We start from the raw sequence: 21365 nt of genomic DNA on the forward strand, positions 1-21365 counted from the left end.
ATTTAAAAGGGCTGGGAACCAGACAAGCGCTGAGACGCGCAGCCACTGAGGGAGAGAGCGCAGCCGGAGCTCCTCCTCCTTCCGCTGCCACCTCCCGACTGAAAGTAGCTAGCCCGGCCGGCCCTTGCCTACCGGAATGTGTCCTTCGGTTACCTGGTTACGACGGACCAATCACGACCAGAGTTCCCTCCACGCGCCCTCCTCAGAGCGCAGGCATGTGACTCACAATGCCCCGCCCCCGCCCGCGGCTGCCCCGCCCCCCGAGCGGCGCGCCCCAGACTCTGGTTTCCATTCATCTCTCGCGCTCCGAGCTTTCCGGTCCTGCGGGAAGCGCCGCGGGAGTTTGTTAATCGAAGCCGTCCTGAGTCAGTGGGCTCTGTAGAAAGCCCCTGTTCGTAAAATGCCAGTTCAGTTAGCAACTCGCTTTCACTGGGTCCACAGTTGACTCATTTGATGTATTGCTCAACGAACTTAGTTTCACCCCAATTTTTGACCGTTTTTTATAACTGAATGCTCCTCCTGTCTTGCCTTCCAAAGAGTGTTAGTTTCCGCCTACAGTTTAACCATAGCAACCCCCGGGGCCCTGGTCCTACTCTCAATAAAGAGCTGTGGCTGTGTCTTGAATGAGACTCGAGGACACGTCACCCCTCCACTTCCTCATCAGCAAATTAGGGACCAAACTCCCCCCTCCCACCTCTGAGGCGCTGGGATTCAGCAACTCGCTTTTCTCGCCTGTTGCTCTCTTCCACGGCAGGAGTTTCCAGGTTTCCCTACTTTAGCCAACAACAACGCATAAAGCACGATTTTCTCATACAAACTTGAGAGTCACAAAGTGAAGTACCACGGTCTTGATTTGATGAAGATGATAACGATAGTTAACATTTGGCAAACACTATGCGCCCGCCCCCGTTCCAAGTGAGGTACTCATTTAACCCTCGGGAACAAAATCCTCAGAAACCTTCATTTTACAGATTTTACAGACGCTAAGTCACGTTCCCAAGGTCACATGATTGCTCAGGGGTGTGGCCAGGATTTGATCCCTGATTGTGTGGATCCCCAAAGGCACCTTATTGTGATCATCAGAAAATAAAGGTCGAAGTCAAATTTGGTTGGAAGTGGCATAGTGTATCAGGATTTTCTTTTTTTAAGGAGGAACAATTTTTTGATGTGGATTTTAAAATACTTTCCCTTCATTCAACATTGATTAGTCCCTCCTACATGCCAGGCACCCGTGTGTGAAAAATAGTCCTGCCCTCAGTGACCTCAGGCACGGTGAGAAAACAAAGGCTTAGAAAGCCCAACAGTCTGAGGTCACACTGCTGCAAAGTACTTAAACCTGAAATTCAAACCTAGATCTATTAACCCCAAGTAGATGCTGGGGTAAAGAGCTTGGTTTTCTTCCCAGAAACATGAGAGCCATTGAATGTTGTGAAGTTAAGGAGTCACTATCAGGTGGTTTGTAGTGAGGTCACGCTTGAGAATAAGTAGGACTGATGGAAGCAACAAAACCCATTAAGAGACTTTATATTCATCTAAGAGAGGAGTGAGGGCTCAAACTAAAGGCAGTGGCAGAGATTGGAGTGGAGGGAAAGGATCTGAGGTCATCTGGGAGGTAGAATAGAAGTGCTCAGTGACTAGATATGGAGCGGGAAGGGGAAAAGAGAAGCAAAAATGGCTGCTAGGGTTCTGGCTTAGGGAACTATGTAGAGTGTGGTTACTTTTTCTTAGATAGTGCAGGAAAAGGAAGAGGTTTGGGAAGGAAGATCATTTTGGGTTCTGTTAAGCGGAACATGGAAATGGAGCTCTCTGGTTGAAAGTAAGCCTCTGCAGGCTAAGTCCATTTTGTGATATCCCAACTTATGTTTTCAAAAATAACACATTAGATTAACCAAGATGGCGGAGTAGAAGGACGTGCTCTCACTCCCTCTTGCGAGAGCACCAGAATCACAACTTGCTGCTGGACAATCATTGACAGGAAGACCCTGGACTTCACCAAGGAGGATACCCCACGTCCAAGGACAGAGGAGAAGCCACAGTGAGACGGTAGGAGGGGTCCAATCAGAGTAAAATCAAATCCCATAACTGCTGGGTGGGTGACTCACAGGCTGGTGAACACTTATACCACAGAAGTCCACCCACTGGAGTGAAGGTTCTGAGCCCCACGTCAGGCTTCCCAACCTGGGGGTCCGGCTACGGGAGGAGGAATTCCTAGAGAATCAGACTTTGAAGCCTAGTGGGAATTGATTGCAGGACTTTGACAGGACTGGGGGAAACAGAGACCCCACTCTTGGAGGGCACATACAAAGTAATGTGTGCATCGGGACCCAGGGGAAGGAGCAGTGACCCTGGGGGAGACTGAACCAGACCTACCTGCTGGTGTTGGGGGGGTCTCCTGCAGAGGCGAGTGGTGGCTCTGTTTCACCGTGGGGATAAGGACACTGGCAGCCGAGGTTCTGGGAAGTTCTCCTTGGTGTGAGCCCTCCCAGAGTCTGCCATTAACCCCACCAAACAGCACGGGTAGGCTCCAGTGTTGGGTTGCCTCAGGCAAAACAACCAACAGGGAGGGAACCCAGCCCCACCCATCAACAGTCAAGTGGATTAAGGTTTTACTGAGCTCTGACCGCCACAGCAACAGTCAGCTCTACCCACCACCAGAGCCTCCCATCAAGCCTCTTAGATAGCCTCAACCACCAGAGGGCAGACAACAGAAGCAAGAAAAACTACAATCCTGCAGCCTGTGGACCAAAAACCACAGTTACAGAAAGATAGAGAAGATGAAAAGGCAGAGGGCTATGTACCAGATGAAGGAACAAGAAAAAAACCCAGAAAAACAACTAAATGAAGTGGAGATAGGCAACCTTCCAGAAAAAGAATTCAGAATAATGATAGTGAAGATGATCCAGGACCTCGGAATAAGAATGGAGGCAAAGATTGAGAAGATGCAAGAAATGATTAACAAAGACCTAGAAGAATTAAAGAACAAACAAACAGAGATGACCAATACAATAACTGAAATGAAAACTACACTAGAAGGAATCAATAGCAGAATAACTGAGGCAGAAGAAAGGATAAGTGACCTGGAAGACAGAATGGTGGAATTCACTGCTGCGGAACAGACTAAAGAAAAAAGAATGAAAAGAAATGAAGACAGCCTAAGAGACCTCTGGGACAACATTAAACGCAACAACATTCGCATTATAAGGGTCCCAGAAGGAGAAGAGAGAGAGAAAGGACCAGAGAAAATATTTGAAGAGATTATAGTCGAAAACTTCCCTAACATGAGAAAGGAAATAGCCACCCAAGTCCAGGAAGCGCAGAGAGTCCCATACAGAATAAACCCAAGGAGAAACACGCCGAGACACATAGTAATCAAAGTGGCAAAAATTAAAGACAAAGAAAAATTATTGAAAGCAGCAAGGGAAAAACGACAAATAACATACAAGGGAACTCCCATAAGGTTAACAGCTGATTTCTCAGCAGAAACTCTGCAAGCCAGAAGGGAGTGGCATGATATACTTAATGTGATGAAAGGGAAGAACCTACAACCAAGATTACTCTACCCGGCAAGGATCACATTTAGATTTGATGGAGAAATCAAAAGCTTTACAGACAAGCAAAAGCTAAGAGAATTCAGCACCACCAAACCAGCTCTACAACAAATGCTAAAGGAACTTCTCTAAGTGGGAAACACAAGAGAAGAAAAGGACCTACAAAAACAAACCCAAAACAATTAAGAAAATGGTCATAGGAACATACATATCGATAATTACCTTAAACGTGAATGGATTAAACGCCCCAACCAAAAGACATAGACTGGCTGAATGGATACAAAAACAAGACCCATATATATGCTGTCTACAAGAGACCCACTTTAGACCTAGGGACACATACAGACTGAAAGTGAGGGGATGGAAAAAGATATTCCATGCAAATGGAAATCAAAAGAAAGCTGGAGTAGCTATACTCATATCAGATAAAATAGACTTTAAAATAAAGAATGTTACAAGAGACAAGGAAGGACACTACATAATGATCCAGGGATCAATCCAAGAAGAAGATATAACAATTATAAATATATATGCACCCAACATAGGAGCACCTCAATACATAAGGCAACTACTAACAGCTCTAAAAGAGGAAATCGACAGTAACACAATAATAGTGGGGGACTTTAACACTTCACTTACACCAATGGACAGATCATCCAAAATGAAAATAAATAAGGAAACAGAAGCTTTAAATGACACAATAGACCAGATAGATTTAATTGATATATATAGGACATTCCATCCAAAAACAGCAGATTACACGTTCTTCTCAAGTGCGCACGGAACATTCTCCAGGATAGATCACATCTTGGGTCACAAATCAAGCCTCAGTAAATTTAAGAAAATTGAAATCATACCAAGCATCTTTTCTGACCACAACGCTATGAGATTAGAAATGAATTACAGGGAAAAAAACGTAAAAAAGACAAACACATGGAGGCTAAACAATACGTTACTAAATAACCAAGAGATCACTGAAGAAATCAAAGAGGAAATAAAAAAATACCTAGAGACAAATGACAATGAAAACACGACGACCCAAAACCTATGGGATGCAGCAAAAGCGGTTCTAAGAGGGAAGTTTATAGCTATACAAGCCTACCTAAAGAAACAAGAAAAATCTCAAGTAAACAATCTAACCTTACACCTAAAGAAACTAGAGAAAGAAGAACAAACAAAACCCAAAGTTAGCAGAAGGAAAGAAATCATAAAGATCAGAGCAGAAATAAATGAAATAGAAACAAAGAAAACAATAGCAAAGATCAATAAAACTAAAAGCTGGTTCTTTGAGAAGATAAACAAAATTGATAAGCCATTAGCCAGACTCATCAAGAAAAAGAGGGAGAGGACTCAAATCAATAAAATCAGAAATGAAAAAGGAGAAGTTACAACAGACACCGCAGAAATACAAAACATCCTAAGAGACTACTATAAGCAACTTTATGCCAATAAAATGGACAACCTGGAGGAAATGGACAAATTCTTAGAAAGGTATAACCTTCCAAGACTGAATCAGGAAGAAACAGAAAATATGAACAGACCAATCACAAGTAATGAAATTGAAACTGTGATTAAAAATCTTCCAACAAACAAAAGTCCAGGACCAGATGGCTTCACAGGTGAATTCTATCAAACATTTAGAGAAGAGCTAACACCCATCCTTCTCAAACTCTTCCAAAAAATTGCAGAGGAAGGAACACTCCCAAACTCATTCTATGAGGCCACCATCACCCTGATACCAAAACCAGACAAAGACACTACAAAAAAAGAAAATTAGAGGCCAATATCACTGATGAATATAGATGCAAAAATCCTCAACAAAATACTAGCAAACAGATTCCAACAACACATTAAAAGGATCATACACCACGATCAAGTGGGATTTATCCCGGGGATGCAAGGATTCTTCAATATACGCAAATCAATCAATGTGATACACCATATTAACAAATTGAAGAATAAAAACCATATGATCATCTCAATAGATGCAGAAAAAGCTTTTGACAAAATTCAACACCCATTTCTGATAAAAACTCTCCAGAAAGTGGGCATAGAGGGAACCTACCTCAACATAATAAAGGCCATATATGACAAACCCACAGCAAACATCGTTCTCAATGGTGAAAAACTGAAAGCATTTCCTCTAAGATCAGGAACGAGACAAGGATGTCCACTCTCACCACTATTATTCAACATAGTTCTGGAAGTCCTAGCCACGGCAATCAGAGAAGAAAAAGAAATAAAAGGAATACAAATTGGAAAAGAGGAAGTAAAACTGTCACTGTTTGCGGATGACATGATACTATACATAGAGAATCCTAAAACTGCCACCAGAAAACTGCTAGAACTAATTAATGAATATGGTAAAGTTGCAGGATACAAAATTAATGCACAGAAATCTCTTGCATTCCTATACACTAATGATGAAAAATCTGAAAGAGAAATTATGGAAGCACTCCCATTTACCATTGCAACAAAAAGAATAAAATACCTAGGAATAAACCTACCTAGGGAGACAAAAGACCTGTATGCAGAAAACTATAAGACACTGATGAAAGAAATTAAAGATGATACCAACAGATGGAGAGATATACCATGTTCTTGGATTGGAAGAATCAACATTGTGAAAATGAGTATACTACCCAAAGCAATCTACAGATTCAATGCAATCCCTATCAAATTACCAATGGCCTTTTTTACGGAGCTAGAACAAATCATCTTAAAATTTGTATGGAGACACAAAAGACCCCGAATAGCCAAAGCAGTCTTGAGGGGAAAAAAATGGAGCTGGAGGAATCAGACTCCCTGACTTCAGACTATACTACAAAGCTACAGTAATCAAGACAATATGGTACTGGCACAAAAACAGAAACATAGATCAATGGAACAAGATAGAAAGCCCAGAGATTAACCCACGCACCTATGGTCAACTAATCTATGACAAAGGAGGCAAAGATATACAATGGAGAAAAGACAGTCTCTTCAATAAGTGGTGTTGGGAAAACTGGACAGCTACATGTAAAAGAATGAAATTAGAATACTCCCTAACACCATACACAAAAATAAACTCAAAATGGATTAGAGACCTAAATATAAGACTGGACACTATAAAACTCTTAGAGGAAAACATAGGAAGAACACTCTTTGACATAAATCACAGCAAGATCTTTTTTGATCCACCTCCTAGAGTAATGGAATTAAAAACAAAAATAAACAAGTGGGACCTAATGAAACTTCAAAGCTTTTGCACAGCAAAGGAAACCATAAACAAGACGAAAAGACAACCCTCAGAATGGGAGAAAATATTTGCAAATGAATCAACGGACAAAGGATTAATCTCCAAAATATATAAACAGCTCATTCAGCTCAATATCAAAGAAACAATCACCCCAATCCAAAAATGGGCAGAAGACCTAAATAGACATTTCTCCAAAGAAGACATACAGACGGCCACGAAGCACATGAAAAGATGCTCAACATCACTAATTATTAGAGAAATGCAAATCAAAACTACAATGAGGTATCACCTCACTCCTGTTAGAATGGGCATCATCAGAAAATCTACAAACAACAAATGCTGGAGAGGGTGTGGAGAAAAGGGAACCCTCTTGCACTGTTGGTGGGAATGTAAATTGATACAGCCACTATGGAGAACAATATGGAGGTTCCTTAAAGAACTAAAAATAGAATTACCATATGACCCAGCAATCCCACTACTGGGCATATACCCAGAGAAAACCATAATTCAAAAAGACACATGCACCCGAATGTTCATTGCAGCACTATTTACAATAGCCAGGTCATGGAAGCAACCTAAATGCCCATCAACAGACGAATGGATAAAGTTGTGGTACATATATACAATGGAATATTACTCAGCCATAAAAAGGAACGAAATTGAGTCATTTGTTGAGACGTGGATGGAGCTAGAGACTGTCATACAGAGTGAAGTAAGTCAGAAAGAGAAAAACAAATATCATATATTAATGCATGTATGTGGAACCTAGAAAAATGGTACAGATGAGCCAGTTTGCAGGGCAGAAGTTGAGACACAGATGTAGAGAATGGACATATGGACACCAAGGGGGGAAAACTGTGGTGAGGTGGGGATGGTGGTGTGCTGAATTGGGCGATTGGGATTGACATGTATACACTGATGTGTATAAAATTGATGCCTAATAAGAACCTGCAGTATAAAAAAGCAAACAAAACAACTAATACTAAACTTTCATTGGGTTATTTGTATGGAAATATGTTAATATAAATGTTTCAGACATTACATGAAATTTCTAAAAATCTTATATTTGTATTTGTATGGAAATATGTATGGAAATATGTTAATATAAATGTTTCAGACATTACATGAAATTTCTAAAAATCTTATATGTTCTGGTATAATGTTATATGTAATAATCCTAGTTATTACTTTAAAATGTATATCTCAGAAATAACTAATTTTCTTGTCAACTGCATTATTATGAACTTTCATCAAATCTTTTACCGTGGTCATTTTTAAGGCTTTTGTCATTTACAGACAGTTCTGGGTGTACTCTGATGATTTTGCAAATATGTTCCTATAAAAGGGTTTCATCTTCAAGAAATTCATGGAAAAGACTCTGACATGTACAGGTTTCTGGTAACTGACTGTACTGCTGAACTGAATGAATAAGCATTTTCAGAACTCTGATGAAAAACTTATGAACTCATAAAAGTGCTAACAAAAGATCAAGATGAAAAAAAACAATTAATTACATGGGACTGAGTGAACTGATGAGGATGAGTATAATTTTTGTGACTTTCTGTCTGAATTAAAAAAAAAAAAAAAAAAATCCCACAAGGACTCAGAGGCAAAGAATATACAAATCAATTTTCACTGCAAAGTAAAGGAGCTGTTACAGTGGAGGATTACTGGACTGAATGTCAATATTATGACATAGTATGAGTGTGTTTCATGTTTGGTAATGGCAATCATTGTTGCTTTTGTTGTGGTCATCCATGTACAATGCTTGGTGTCAGTCTATTTATCTCTTGTAAAAATAAAATACAGTGTGTGTGTGTGTGTGTGTGTGAAAAAAAAAAAAAGGAAATGATATAAATGTGACTATGAATGAGTGTATTCAATAGTTAAAATGATCTATTATATTAGTGATATATATTGTGGAATTAGTATTGTTTTTCTCTAAAGAGCAATGTGGAATAAAAGTTATTTGTTTCCTTTAAAAAAAAAAAAAATAACACATTAAATCAATTTAAAAATGTGATTGGGGAAATTCCCTAATGTTGACGGCTAAGAATATCACATTTTTCATGGAGCAACTTGGAATCTATGGTTTTAGTAAATGAGGCATCCTATGTAAAATAAAACTGGTAAATGAGAGCTCTACCCACCACCAGAGCCTCCCATCAAGCCTCTTAGATAGCCTCAACCACCAGAGGGCAGACAGCAGAAGCAAGAAAAACTACAATCCTGCAGCCTGTGGACCAAGAAACACAGTTAGAGAAAGATAGACAAGATGAAAAGGCAGAGGGCTAGGTACCAGATGAAGGAACAAGAAAAAACCCCAGAAAAACAACTAAATGAAATGGAGATAGGCAACCTTCCAGAGAAAGAATTCAGAATAATGATAGTGAAGATGATCCAGGACCTCGGAATAAGAATGGAGGCAAAGATTGAGAAGATGCAAGAAATGATTCACAAAGACCTAGAAGAATTAAAGAACAAACAAACAGAGATGACCAATACAATAACTGAAATGAAAACTACACTAGAAGGAATCAATAGCAGAATAACTGAGGCAGAAGAACGGATAAGTGACCTGGAAGACAGAATGGTGGAATTCACTGCTGTGGAACAGACTAAAGAAAAAAGAATGAAAAGAAATGAAGACAGCCTAAGAGACCTCTGGGACAACATGAAACGCAACAACATTCACATTATAGGGGTCCCAGAAGGAGAAGAGAGAGAGAAAGGACCCGAGAAAATATTGGAAGAGATTATAGTCAAAAATTTCCCTAACATGGGAAAGGAAACAGCCACCCAAGTCCAGGAAGCACAGAGAGTCTCAGGCAGGATAAACCCAAGGAGAAACACGCCAAGACACATAGTAATCAAACTGACAAAAATTAAAGACAAAGAAAAATTATTAAAAGCAACAAGGGACAAACGACAAATAACATACAAGGGAACTCCCATAAGGTTAACAGCTGATTTCTCAGCAGAAACTCTACAAGCCAGAAGGAGTGGGACGATATATTTAAAGTGATGAAGGAGAAGAACTTGTAACTAAGATTACTCTACCTAGCAAGGACCTCATTCAGATTTGATGAAGAAAGCAAAAGCTTTACAGACAAGCAAAAGCTAAGAGAATTCAGCACCACCAAACCAGCTCTGCAACAAATGCTAAAGGAACTTCGTTAAGTGGGAAACACAAGAGAAGAAAAGGACCTACAAAAACAAACCCCAAACAATTAAGAAAATGGTAATAGGAACAAACATATCGAAAACTACCTTAAATGTGAACGGATTAAATGCTCCAACCAAAAGACACAGTCTCGCTAAATGGATACAAAAACAAGACCCACGTATATGCTGTCTACAAGAGACCCACTTCAGACCTAGGGACACATACAGACTGAAAGTGAGGGGATGGAAAAAGATATTCCATGAAAATGGAAATCAAAAGAAAGCTGGAGTAGCAATACTCATATCACATAAAATAGACTTTAAAATAAAGAATGTTACAAGAGACAAAGAAGGACACTACATAATGATCAAGGGATCAATCCAAGAAGAGGATATAACAATTATAAATATATATGCACGCAACATAGGAGCACCTCAATACATAAGGTAAATGCTAACAGCTCTAAAAGAGGAAATCGACAGTAACACAATAAGAGTGGGGGACTTTAACACCTCAATTACACCAATGGACAGATCATCCAGCCAGAAAATTAATAAGGAAACACAAGCTTTAAATGACACAAGAGACCAGATATATTTAATTGATATTTATAGGATATTTCATCTGAAAAGAGCAGATTACACTTTCTTCTCAAGTGCACATGGAACATTCTCCAGGATAGATCATATCTTGGGTCACAAATCTAGCCTTGGTAAATTTAAGAAAACTGAAATCATATCAAGTGGCTTTTCCAAACACAACATTAGGAGATTAGAAATCAATTACAGGAAAAAAACATAAACAACACAATCACATGGAGGCTAAACAGTACATTACTAAATAACCAAGAGATCACTGAAGAAATCAAAGAGGAAAGCAAAAAATACCTAGAGACAAATGACAATGAAAACATGATGATCCAAAACCTATGGGATGCAGCAAAAGCAGTTCTAAGAGGGAAGTTTATAGTAATGCAATCCTACCTCAAGAAACAAGAAAAATCTCAAATAAACAATCTAACCTTACACCTAAAGGAACTAGAGAAAGAAGAACAAACAAAACCCAAAGTTAGTAGGAGGAAAGAAAACATAAAGATCAGAGCAGAAATAAATGAAATAGAAACAAAACAAGAGCAAATATCAGTGAAACTAAAAGCTGGTTCTTTGAGAAGATAAACAAAATTGATAAACCTTTAGCCAGACTCACCAAGAAAAAGACGGAGAGAACTCAAATTAATTGAATTAGAAATAAAAAAGGAGAAGTTACAACAGACACTGCAGAAATACAAAGGATCATAAGAGACTACTACAAGCAACTCTATGCCAGTAAAATGGACAACCTGGAAGAAATGGACAAATTCTTAGAAAGGTGTAACTTTCCAAGACTGAACCAGGAAGAAATAGAAAATATGAACAGACCAATCACAAGTAATGAAACTGAAACTGTGATTAAAAACAAAAGTCCAGGACCAGATGTCTTCACAGGTGAATTCTATCAAACATTTAGAGACCAGCTAACACCCATCCTTCTCAAACTCTTCCAAAAAATTGCAGAGGAAGGAACACTCCCAAACTCATTCCATGAGACCACCATCACCCTGATACCAAAACCAGACAAAGATACTACAAAAAAAGAAAATTACAGACCAATATCACTGATGAATATAGATGCAAAAATCCTCAACAAAATACTAGCAAACAGAATCCAACAACACATTAAAAGGATCATACACCATGATAAAGTGGGATTTATCCCAGGAATGCAAGAATTCTTCAATATATGCATATTATTCAGTGTGATAAACCATACTAACAAATTGGAGAATAAAAACCATATGATCGTCTCAATAGATGCAGAAAAAGCTTTTGACAGAATTCAAAACCCATTTATGATAAAAATCCTCCAGAAAGTGGGCATAGAGGGAACCTACCTCAACATAATAAAGGCCATACACGACAAACCCACAGCAAACATCATTCTCAGTGGTGAAAAACTGAAACCATTTCCTCTAAGATCAGGAACAAGACAAGGATGTCCACTCTTGCCACTCCTATTCAACATAGTTTTGCAAAAAACTATGTAAATAGTGCTGTCAGGTAGTGCTTCTTCTTTGGAAGAAGAAAAAGAAATAAAAGGAATAGAAACTGAAAAGAAGAAGTAAAACTGTCACTGTTTGCAGATAACATGATACTATACATAGAGAATCCTAAAGATGCCACCAGAAAACTACTAGAGCTAATCAATGAATTTGGTAAAGTTGCAGGATACAAAATTAATGCACAGAAATCTCTTGCATTCCTATGCAGTAACAATGAAAGATCAGAAAGATAAATTAAGGAAATGATCCCATTCACCATTGCAACAAAAAGAATAAAATACCTAAGAATAAACCTACCTAAGGAGATAAAAGACCTCTACTCAGAAAACTTTAAGACACTGATGAAAGAAATCAAGGATGACACAAACAGATGGAGAGATATACCATGTTCTTGGATTGGAAGAATCAATATTGTGAAAATGACTATACTACCCAAAGCAATCTGCAGATTCAATGCAATCCCTATCAAATTACCAATGGCATTTTTTACAGAACTACAACAAAAAATCTTAAAATGTGTATGGAGACACAAAAGACCCCGGATAGCCAAAGCAATCTTGAGGGAAAAAAACGGAGCTGGTGGAATCAGACTCCCTGACTTCAGACTATACTACAAAGCTACAGTAATCAACACAATATGGTACTGGCCCAAAAAAGAAATATAGATCAGTGGAACAGGATAGAAAGCCCAGAGGTAAACCCACACACCTATGGTCAACTAATCTATGACAAAGGAGGCAAGGATATACAATGGAGAAAAGACAGTCTCTTCAATAAGTGGTGCTGGAAAAACTGGACAGCTACATGTAAAAGAATGAAATTAGAACACTCCCTAGCACCATACACAAAAATAAACTCCAAATGGATTAAAGACCTAAAAGTAAGACCAGACACTATAAAACCCTTAGAGGAAAACATAGGAAGAACACTCTTTGACGTAAATCACAGCAAGATCTTTTTTGACCCACCTCCTAGAGAAATGAAATAGAAACAAAAATAAACAAATGGGACCTAATGAAACTTAAAAGCTTTTGCACAGCAAAGGAAACTATATACAAGATGAAAAGACAACTCTCAGAATGGGAGAAAATATTTGCAAATGAATCAATGGACAAAGGATTAATCTCTAAAATATATAAACAGCTAATGCAGCTCAATATTAAAAAAAAAAAAACACCCAATCAAAAAATGGGCAGAAGACCTAAATAGACATCTCTCCAAAGAACACATACAGATGGCCAAGAGGCACATGAAAAGCTGCTCAACATCATTAATTATTAAAGAAATGCAAATCAAAACTACAATGAGGTATCACCTCACACTGTTCAGAATGACCATCATCAAAAAATCTACAAACAGTAAATGTTGGAGAGGGTGTGGAGAAAAGGGAACCCTCTTGCAGTGTTGGTGGGAATGTAAATTGATACAGCCACTATGGAGAACAGTATGGAGTTTCCTTAAAAAACTAAAAATAGAATTACCATATGACCCAGCAATCCCACTACTGGGCATATACCCAGAGAAAACCATAATTCAAAAAGACACATGCACTCCAATGTTCATTGCAGCACTATTTATAACAGCCAGGTCATGGAAGCAACCTAAGTGTCCATCGACAGACAAATGGATACAGAAGATGTGGTACATATACGCAGTGGAATATTACTCAGCCATAAAAAGAAACGAAACTGAGTTATTTGTAGAGATGTGGATGGACCCAGAGACTGTCATACTGAGTGAAGTAAGTCAGAAAGAGGAAAACAAATATTGTATATTAACGCATATTTGTGGACTCTAGAAACATGGTACAGATGAACCGGTTTGCAAGGCAGAAATAGAGACACAAATATAGAGAACAAACATACGGACACCAAGGAGGGAAAGCGGGGGCAGGGTGGTGGTGGTGTTGGGATGAATTGGGAGATTGGGAATGACTTATATACACTAATGTGTATAATATAGATAACTAATAAGAGCAAATGATTTTTCCAAATGTGCTATAACATACACACACACATGCACGCACACACTGTCTCCTGTTTGTAATCAATTCTATCCCACCTGGATCTTTTCTTATTAATCCCCCTCAAAAAAAAAGAATTAAATGATAGTCATTATTCTAGAGATATGAGTATCCTCCCTATTTTTCTCCCGACCTTACAGGTGAGTCACACAAAGAAGTTGGTACCTGCTCACCGTCGCACAGAGTCACCTGAGAGCATCCAGGCCCCAGACTCTGGGGTCACAGAGCCAGGGTACAACCGGGCAGCTGATGGTCCAGGCAGCCTCCCGAGACGCCAAGCTGAGCACTTATGATTAACACATACGGTATTCTCGGAAGGTCGTGTCTCTCTCCCTCATAACAGCCATAAACATCTGCGATCATGTTTTCCGTGTGTCACTCTTTTCCTGCGCACACAGCCACAGCCGCACCCCCAGCAACAAGCAGCAGTCACCACTCGGGGCAGGAAGGAAGCACCTGTCGCCCGCCACTCACGCCCCCCTGCCCCGCCCCAAAGCCTGCGCTTCCAGAATCTACCTCCGCTAGTGGTCATGGGTGGGGGGAGCTGGGGGGTGCTCACCGGCATGCACCTTGTGTCTGGACGCCTTCTGTCCTGCTTTGTCCTCTCAGCTCCCAGCACAGCTCCTAACAGGTGCTCAGACTTTGCTCTGTTAGTGATGTACACGCATAAATGGTGTGCACGCAGGTGCAGGTACGTACACATCTGTAACCACAAAGTACTTTTCCAAATGACATTTAAGTTTACCTTCATAAAGTCCTGACCCCTTCAGGAAAACCCTCACGGCTGTGGAAAAGGCCAGCTTGGCGCCACTTCTCCTGGCTGCCCTCCCCGGCAGGAAGGCAGTGAAACCTCTGGCGTTTCTAATGCCACAAATGCAGAAGCTGCTATTTGTCTACCTTGTCACACAAGCCATGACAGCCTGGATCTATCACCAAGATGACAGGACTAGCACTGCCTATGTCGAGCCCACACACCTTCCCCAAAGCACTGCTGCCGCCTCAAGGGGTCCGAATGTCCCCAGGTTTACAGTTGAGGAGTAATTTCATGCTCCTCGGCACGTAACAAAAACTTAAGATAATTATAATGTGAAGAGTCAACTAATGGAGCCATTTGGTAAAGTATAATTATCTGAAGAGAAATCATTAAGGATAATATTCAGCAGGATAGAGATGAGAAGAGAATACGGTATATTTTACCATTAACAGTTATGCTGATTTGTAAAATTGATATCAAAATGCAGCAATTATAAAAATATAAAGGCACAATTTTATTCAAACCCGAAATAGCTAATCAGGGATTCCCTGATGGCACAGTGGTTAAGAATCCACCTGCCAATGCAGGGGACACGGGTTCGAGCCCTGGTCCAGGAAGACGCCACATGCCGCGGGGCAACTAAGCCCGTGCGCCACAACTACTGAGCCTGCGCTCTAGTGCCCACGAGCCACAACTACTGAGCCCCCGTGCCACAACTACTGAAGCCCGCACGCCTAGAATCTGTGCTCTGCAGCAAGAGAAGCCCACGCGCAGCAACGAAGACCCAATGCAGCCTAAAATAAATAAATAAATAAATAAATAAATTTACAAAATAGCTAATCATAAATATAAATTCTCAGTACAAGAGCCAGAAACAGAACTTCCTCCCTCTTACAGCATGACATACCATTAATTCAGATAAATACTTATGATTCAACAGTGCGTATCAGCTGTTACGTACCAGGCATGTAATTTATTCACCCAGTCTTGCGTCTCTTTCTGAAAGAAAGGGGAACTTCCCCCCTCACTCACAAGCAGCCTCACTGGCAAAGCTGCAATCATGCCCTTTCCAAAGGCAATCATTGACTTAGACTGGTCCATATTTACACCTGAGGGTGGGATGAGGCCCATAAAGCATACGGGCACCAGATACCCAGACAAACGTGGGTTCTGAAAGCAAGAGAGAAGGGGCCCGGCTGTGACTGGGAATGAGCAGGGCTGATGGAGGCTGGGACAGAGGCCAGGGACGGGGTCAACGTCCAGGGAGAGACGAGAGCGTGAGCAAAGGCCCTGAGGCGGCCTCAAGGGCACGAGCACATCAGACAGAGACATGAGCTGGCTGGGTGGTGCTGCCGTTGTCTGACATATAAACACAGAGAGAGAGCGGGGTTTCGGGATTCAGATTAGGCGGAGGATCTTGGAAGTGTTAACTGGACAGCCAAGCGGGGCTCACCGAGGCACCGTGTTGGGCATCAGTGGGTTAACCAGAGGCAGGTGAGGCCACCTGGAAACATACAGCGAGAAAAGAACCTACAGCAGAAGGTCTGTACACCGCACTCTGAAAGGCAGAGCAGAGGACCAGGTCCCCAAAGAGCCGGAGACGGAAGGAGGAAAAGCAGAGGGTCGGGGAGGGAGGCGTGCCAGGTGAGCCGTCAGCAGCTCAAACCCCTTGGAGGTGAAGCCAGAGGGGCAGCACGTCTGGGGACACGGTGGCCTAAGTGTTGCAGGGACAGAGGTGAAGATGGTCAGCTGGGGGCAGGGACCACGAAGGGACAGCTCCCAGGGCAACACACTCGGAGGGAAAGAGTCAGGGAGGTGGGTTCAGCTCCCCTGCCACCTCTTGGATTCTGACTTAGCAAGGGAAGCTGGTCTCCCTTTAAAGAAGACCCGACGGCCACCGCACTTAGTTTCTGAAAGTCGTGTCATGCAAAATGTGTGCGAACGTTGTCAAATGTGACATTTATTGTCAATAGAAAGTGTTGTAATTCCTGATAGGAATAATTGGCAGTTATGTCACACTTTATAAATACAGATTATTCTCCTAAACACTAGCTCAATGAACAAAAATGTCCTAATGTAGAATCTGGGTGCATCCATGTGGTTATATTCTTACTGATATGAATTCATAAAACAGACAATAAAATATACACCTGCTGAGAGCATTCACATTCATTCTAGAAATGGAATTGGATTCTTACAATGATTTGTCATTCAAACTACTTCGATTAAAATACAAATAATTACAGTTACTTCTCTTTTAGTCAACGCTTAAATGCAATTACCACTCACTGGAAGGGGAGGGGAGTCAGCCTTCAAGTAAAATCAGCACAAGAAATAAAACAGTATGAATGCTAATAACACCATGAGATTTACAATACTGAACCTTACCATTTATATGATCGTATTTATAATAGTACAATTCAGCGCCATAATACAATGGTATTCATCCAAATTTCAAATGAATTTTGGTGCCTATGAAAACTAGAATTGCTGTCAAATGTCAACAGTTTAGAGTCAGATTTATTCACTCAGAATAATAAGTGTGACTGTAAATAACCTGCAGACAGTGTTGAGTGCAAAGCGCCGAGACTCAGCCGCTCTGGAAACTCTCACAAGGTCATCGCCGGTGCCAGGGCTCCACGGCAGGGCAGCTCGGCGCCCACACGTAACTGGCCTTTTCTAACTGTTTCCAACAGGGCCTGCTGAGTGGTCCGCTAAGCAAGCTAAGAGTCACATTCACTTTTTAAAAGTCCTACTTCCTTGCTTCATTAAAAGATAGCTAGTTAACAATATTTATGGATGTAAAACTACAGCCTCCGTAGAAAACAGAAACTGTCTCACCAATAATTTCAATTGAGAAATCACAACAGCATAATATTCGCCACACTTTTGCAACAGCCTTGAAGATGAAACGCAAGAGAGGAAGGAGGTGAGGCTGCGGGGAGGCCGGAGGGCGGGCGTCCAGGGCGCCGAGCCTCCGCTGCTCAGCGCAGAATGAGTGGGGACCTCGGTGGCCTGGGGGAAACTGACATCCAGTGTTCCCTGAAAACAAGCCCAAAGCTCTCCAAAGGTACAATCTGAATGACAACATGCAGTAACCAGCTGATACTAAGGAAAAGCACACGCCAGTCGAAACACAAATACTTTTTTCCACGAAATTCGCATGCACTTTTCCCCCAAAAGCATTTCTTGAACCTGCCTTGGTACATTGCAAAAAATACAGGTAGATTCTAATTAGCGAGTTTCTGAGGATGTCGGAATCAGGTCTGAAGTGACTCAGAACCCAGACCACAGGTTCTTCGGGCGAGGGGGAGGCAGGGGACACACGGTTCCCCGTCCCCGTCCCGCCTGGAGCGGCCACCCATCACCCGTGTCCACGTGCCTCAGAGCGAGTGTCTGCTCTGAGAAGGACAGCGCGGGGGCCTGGGGTACAGAGACGGACCTCACGTGCCTGACGCCACCTGCTTCCTGTGGTGGCAGGCGAGCTGCTCTCATAATTCTGCAGCTGGGGTACCCGTGTGACAGAGAGGGAACCGGGCTATAAACTCACTGACACGAGCTCCCTCCCTCCACCCAGCGATAAAGCAGCTCGACGTCTCCGTCTGCCACTCACTCCCTTGACCGAACTCACATCAGTGCTGCCCTCTTGTCACCCTTCGTAAGTGTGTCTCCTGGGACATCTAGGGACATGGAACTAAATTAACGTTGAAATTTAAAAAGCCACATTTATGTTTATGTAGCTATACAGACATGTAGATATAAAAGGTCGCTGTTCTACACATTTGGTGAAATACGGCAATTTTTACATCTGGTATTTTCAATAAATAAGCACACTTTTTAAACTTGGATCTTGGAAACCTATCCAAGATAGGAAACCTATCTCCTGGTAAAGTCAGGTAATTCCCCATCTTAAAATATGTGAATCTTGCTTATGACATCATAGAGATCATCAGAAATTCTACACTTGAAATCAAAGATGAGTCAGCAAGGATGAGAAACACGTGACAAAAGCCTAGAACAAACGGACATCCTTCCCCAGAGGTTACCTGTTTCCTTTAGCTCCCGCGACAACTCACATCTCTAACTAGATGACGAAGTGGTGACATTACTAGATGCATACTTTAAATGACCTGACATGCTCTCACCTTCCAGTCGCCAAGCTCACCGTGAGAACTCACATATGACTGGCTCTCCCAGGCTTCCAGCCCCTCGACTGAAGCAGTGATGTTAATTAAAAACAGAAAATTGCGTTCAGCACAAACCAACAGCAGTGTTTGAACAGGAAAGCAGGACACCTTTACACACTGCACTGGCGGTTCTCCACCCAGGGGTTTAACCACAGGGACACAGGAGACTCAGGGACACAGGTATACGAACTGGCTCAACTTAGGGAATACATGTAACAGGGTACGGCTACCTAAAACGAAAGAGAAAAAGAAGTTCCAATCCTGAGCAAGAGACATTCAAATGTGGCCAAATTCTCATGATTCAAACCAGCAGTCATAAAGAACATGTTGTTTTTCTGACTTCAAAAAAATGTTTACAACTAGAAATATAATGGGTTTGAAACGATTTTCTTGTATGTCATCATTTTTCTAATTAGAAGCACTAAGTTCTCCTTCTTAACTGAAATGATTAAATAACTCTGTAAACTCAATGATGTTATGGACAGTTACTGATAAGAAAAGCAGCAAATCTGCATGCTTGTCTAGACTCCAAGGATTCAAGTGAAAAATTTATGGCCATCAGAGGTCCACAGTGCAAAGATGTTTAGGGCCATTTTCCAGCCAAGGTTCCAGCCATGATTGTGAGCTATGAATGTTCCTGTTTTAAAAGACACATGTGTAGACAGAACAGTTAACAGATTTGTTATAAATGAGCAAGAATCTGAGCTCTGCTGTAGGCTGGAGCACGCAGCATCTGAGCACACCTGATTACTTAGGACACCGGAGGGACCACTCCTGCTATTACGGGATCCATGTTACTATTCCAACACTTGTCCTTTGGTGCTGACAGAACTTCCTGGCTGGAACACAATCATGGCTGGAACCTTGGCTGGAAAATGGCCCTAAACATCTTTGCACTGTGGACCTCTGATGGCCATAAATTTTTCACTTGAATCCTTGGAATCTAGACAAGCATGCAGGTTTGCTGCTTTTCTTATCAGTAACTGTCCATAACATCATTGAGTTTACAGAGTTATTTCATCATTTCAGTTAAGAAGGAGAACTTAGTGCTTCTAATTAGAAAAATGATGACATACAAGAAAGTCGTTTCAAACCCAGTATGAGGCACATAGGATGCATCTTATAATCAAGGTTCTTATTACAAATAAGCACTAGTTACAGCCTCAGCAAATGGGGTATGGAGCCCCTTTCTGAGCCCCCAATTTAGTATCTTAATGGAGTCAACATTTAGCACCCTGGAGAGTACTTATTTGAGAACCTGCAGTTGACATATTTTTTAAAAACTTAAGTTATTGTCAATAACTCGTCCACGGAGTCAATTATGCAGTATGATCAATCCACTTGGTTCTTCCACTATAATTACGGTGGTTACACACAGGACGGCTGCAAGAACACCTCAAGCAGATGCGCAGCTCCTAACCAGCGAGCGCATGGCCGCAAGACTCCAGGCAGTGACAGAACTCCCAGCCTCTTTCTTAAGCACTTGACTTCCGACTACCCCAAGCACGTCTTCCCGGTTTAAGGAAAACTGCTCCGTGACAAAGTACTTTACACAATCAGCACGGAACTTCACATGAAATTTAATTTCAAGATTTTGTGGAAACACCCCAGAATTGTATAACTTGATGGAAGAAGCAACTGTCTCTACATAAGCTTTTTTTTTTTTTTTAAGAAAATCATACAGTCATTAGTACTGCCCTGGTTTAGAAGCATCCTGACACACAGGAATTTATAAAAGCCTTCAACCCATAGTCTCCGAAACATTTCTCTGTTATCCTGAAAAGGACTGCTAGACACACGCCGGTTTTTACTGTCGCTCCCGGGCTTAGGGAGTCTGTGAGGACAAACCCGAAGGGAGGCGGTTCCAGCCGGATTAGTCAATCAGTCGGGGAGCCTCGGCTGCGGTTCCTAAACTGTTTCCAGAACACTCGGTTATGCTGGGGGTGGCGACGCGAAGGCTTCCAAGAACTTTTCGTTTTTGACTGAGCCACATTTCTGTTTTCCCCCAACAGTTAAGTTATTTAGAAGTAAGAGGGTGGAGGGGAGTCGTCTGGGGCAGGGATAAGAAGAGATGTCACACAGACACGCACGCACGAATCGGTATCACGAACTGGGCGTCCAGAGCTGAGCTGTCCCCTAAGTAGTGGGGCGCTCGGCCGGGGGGGCCCCCAGCCCGGGCAGAGGCCCCCCCCAAGACGGAGAGGAGCTCAGGAGGACGCCCGCCGCGGCCCCCGAGGCCAGGAGCCGCTCGCAGGGAGACAGGAGGGGCGAACCCCCAACCCCCAACCCTGGAGAACCTGATTCCCACGGGCCACGGAGCCGCTGCACCTTCACGACGGGGAAAGGCAGAC

This window comes from Balaenoptera physalus (assembly GCF_965194825.1).
Source record: "Balaenoptera physalus genome assembly, chromosome: 6".
Lineage (NCBI taxonomy): Eukaryota > Metazoa > Chordata > Mammalia > Artiodactyla > Balaenopteridae > Balaenoptera > Balaenoptera physalus.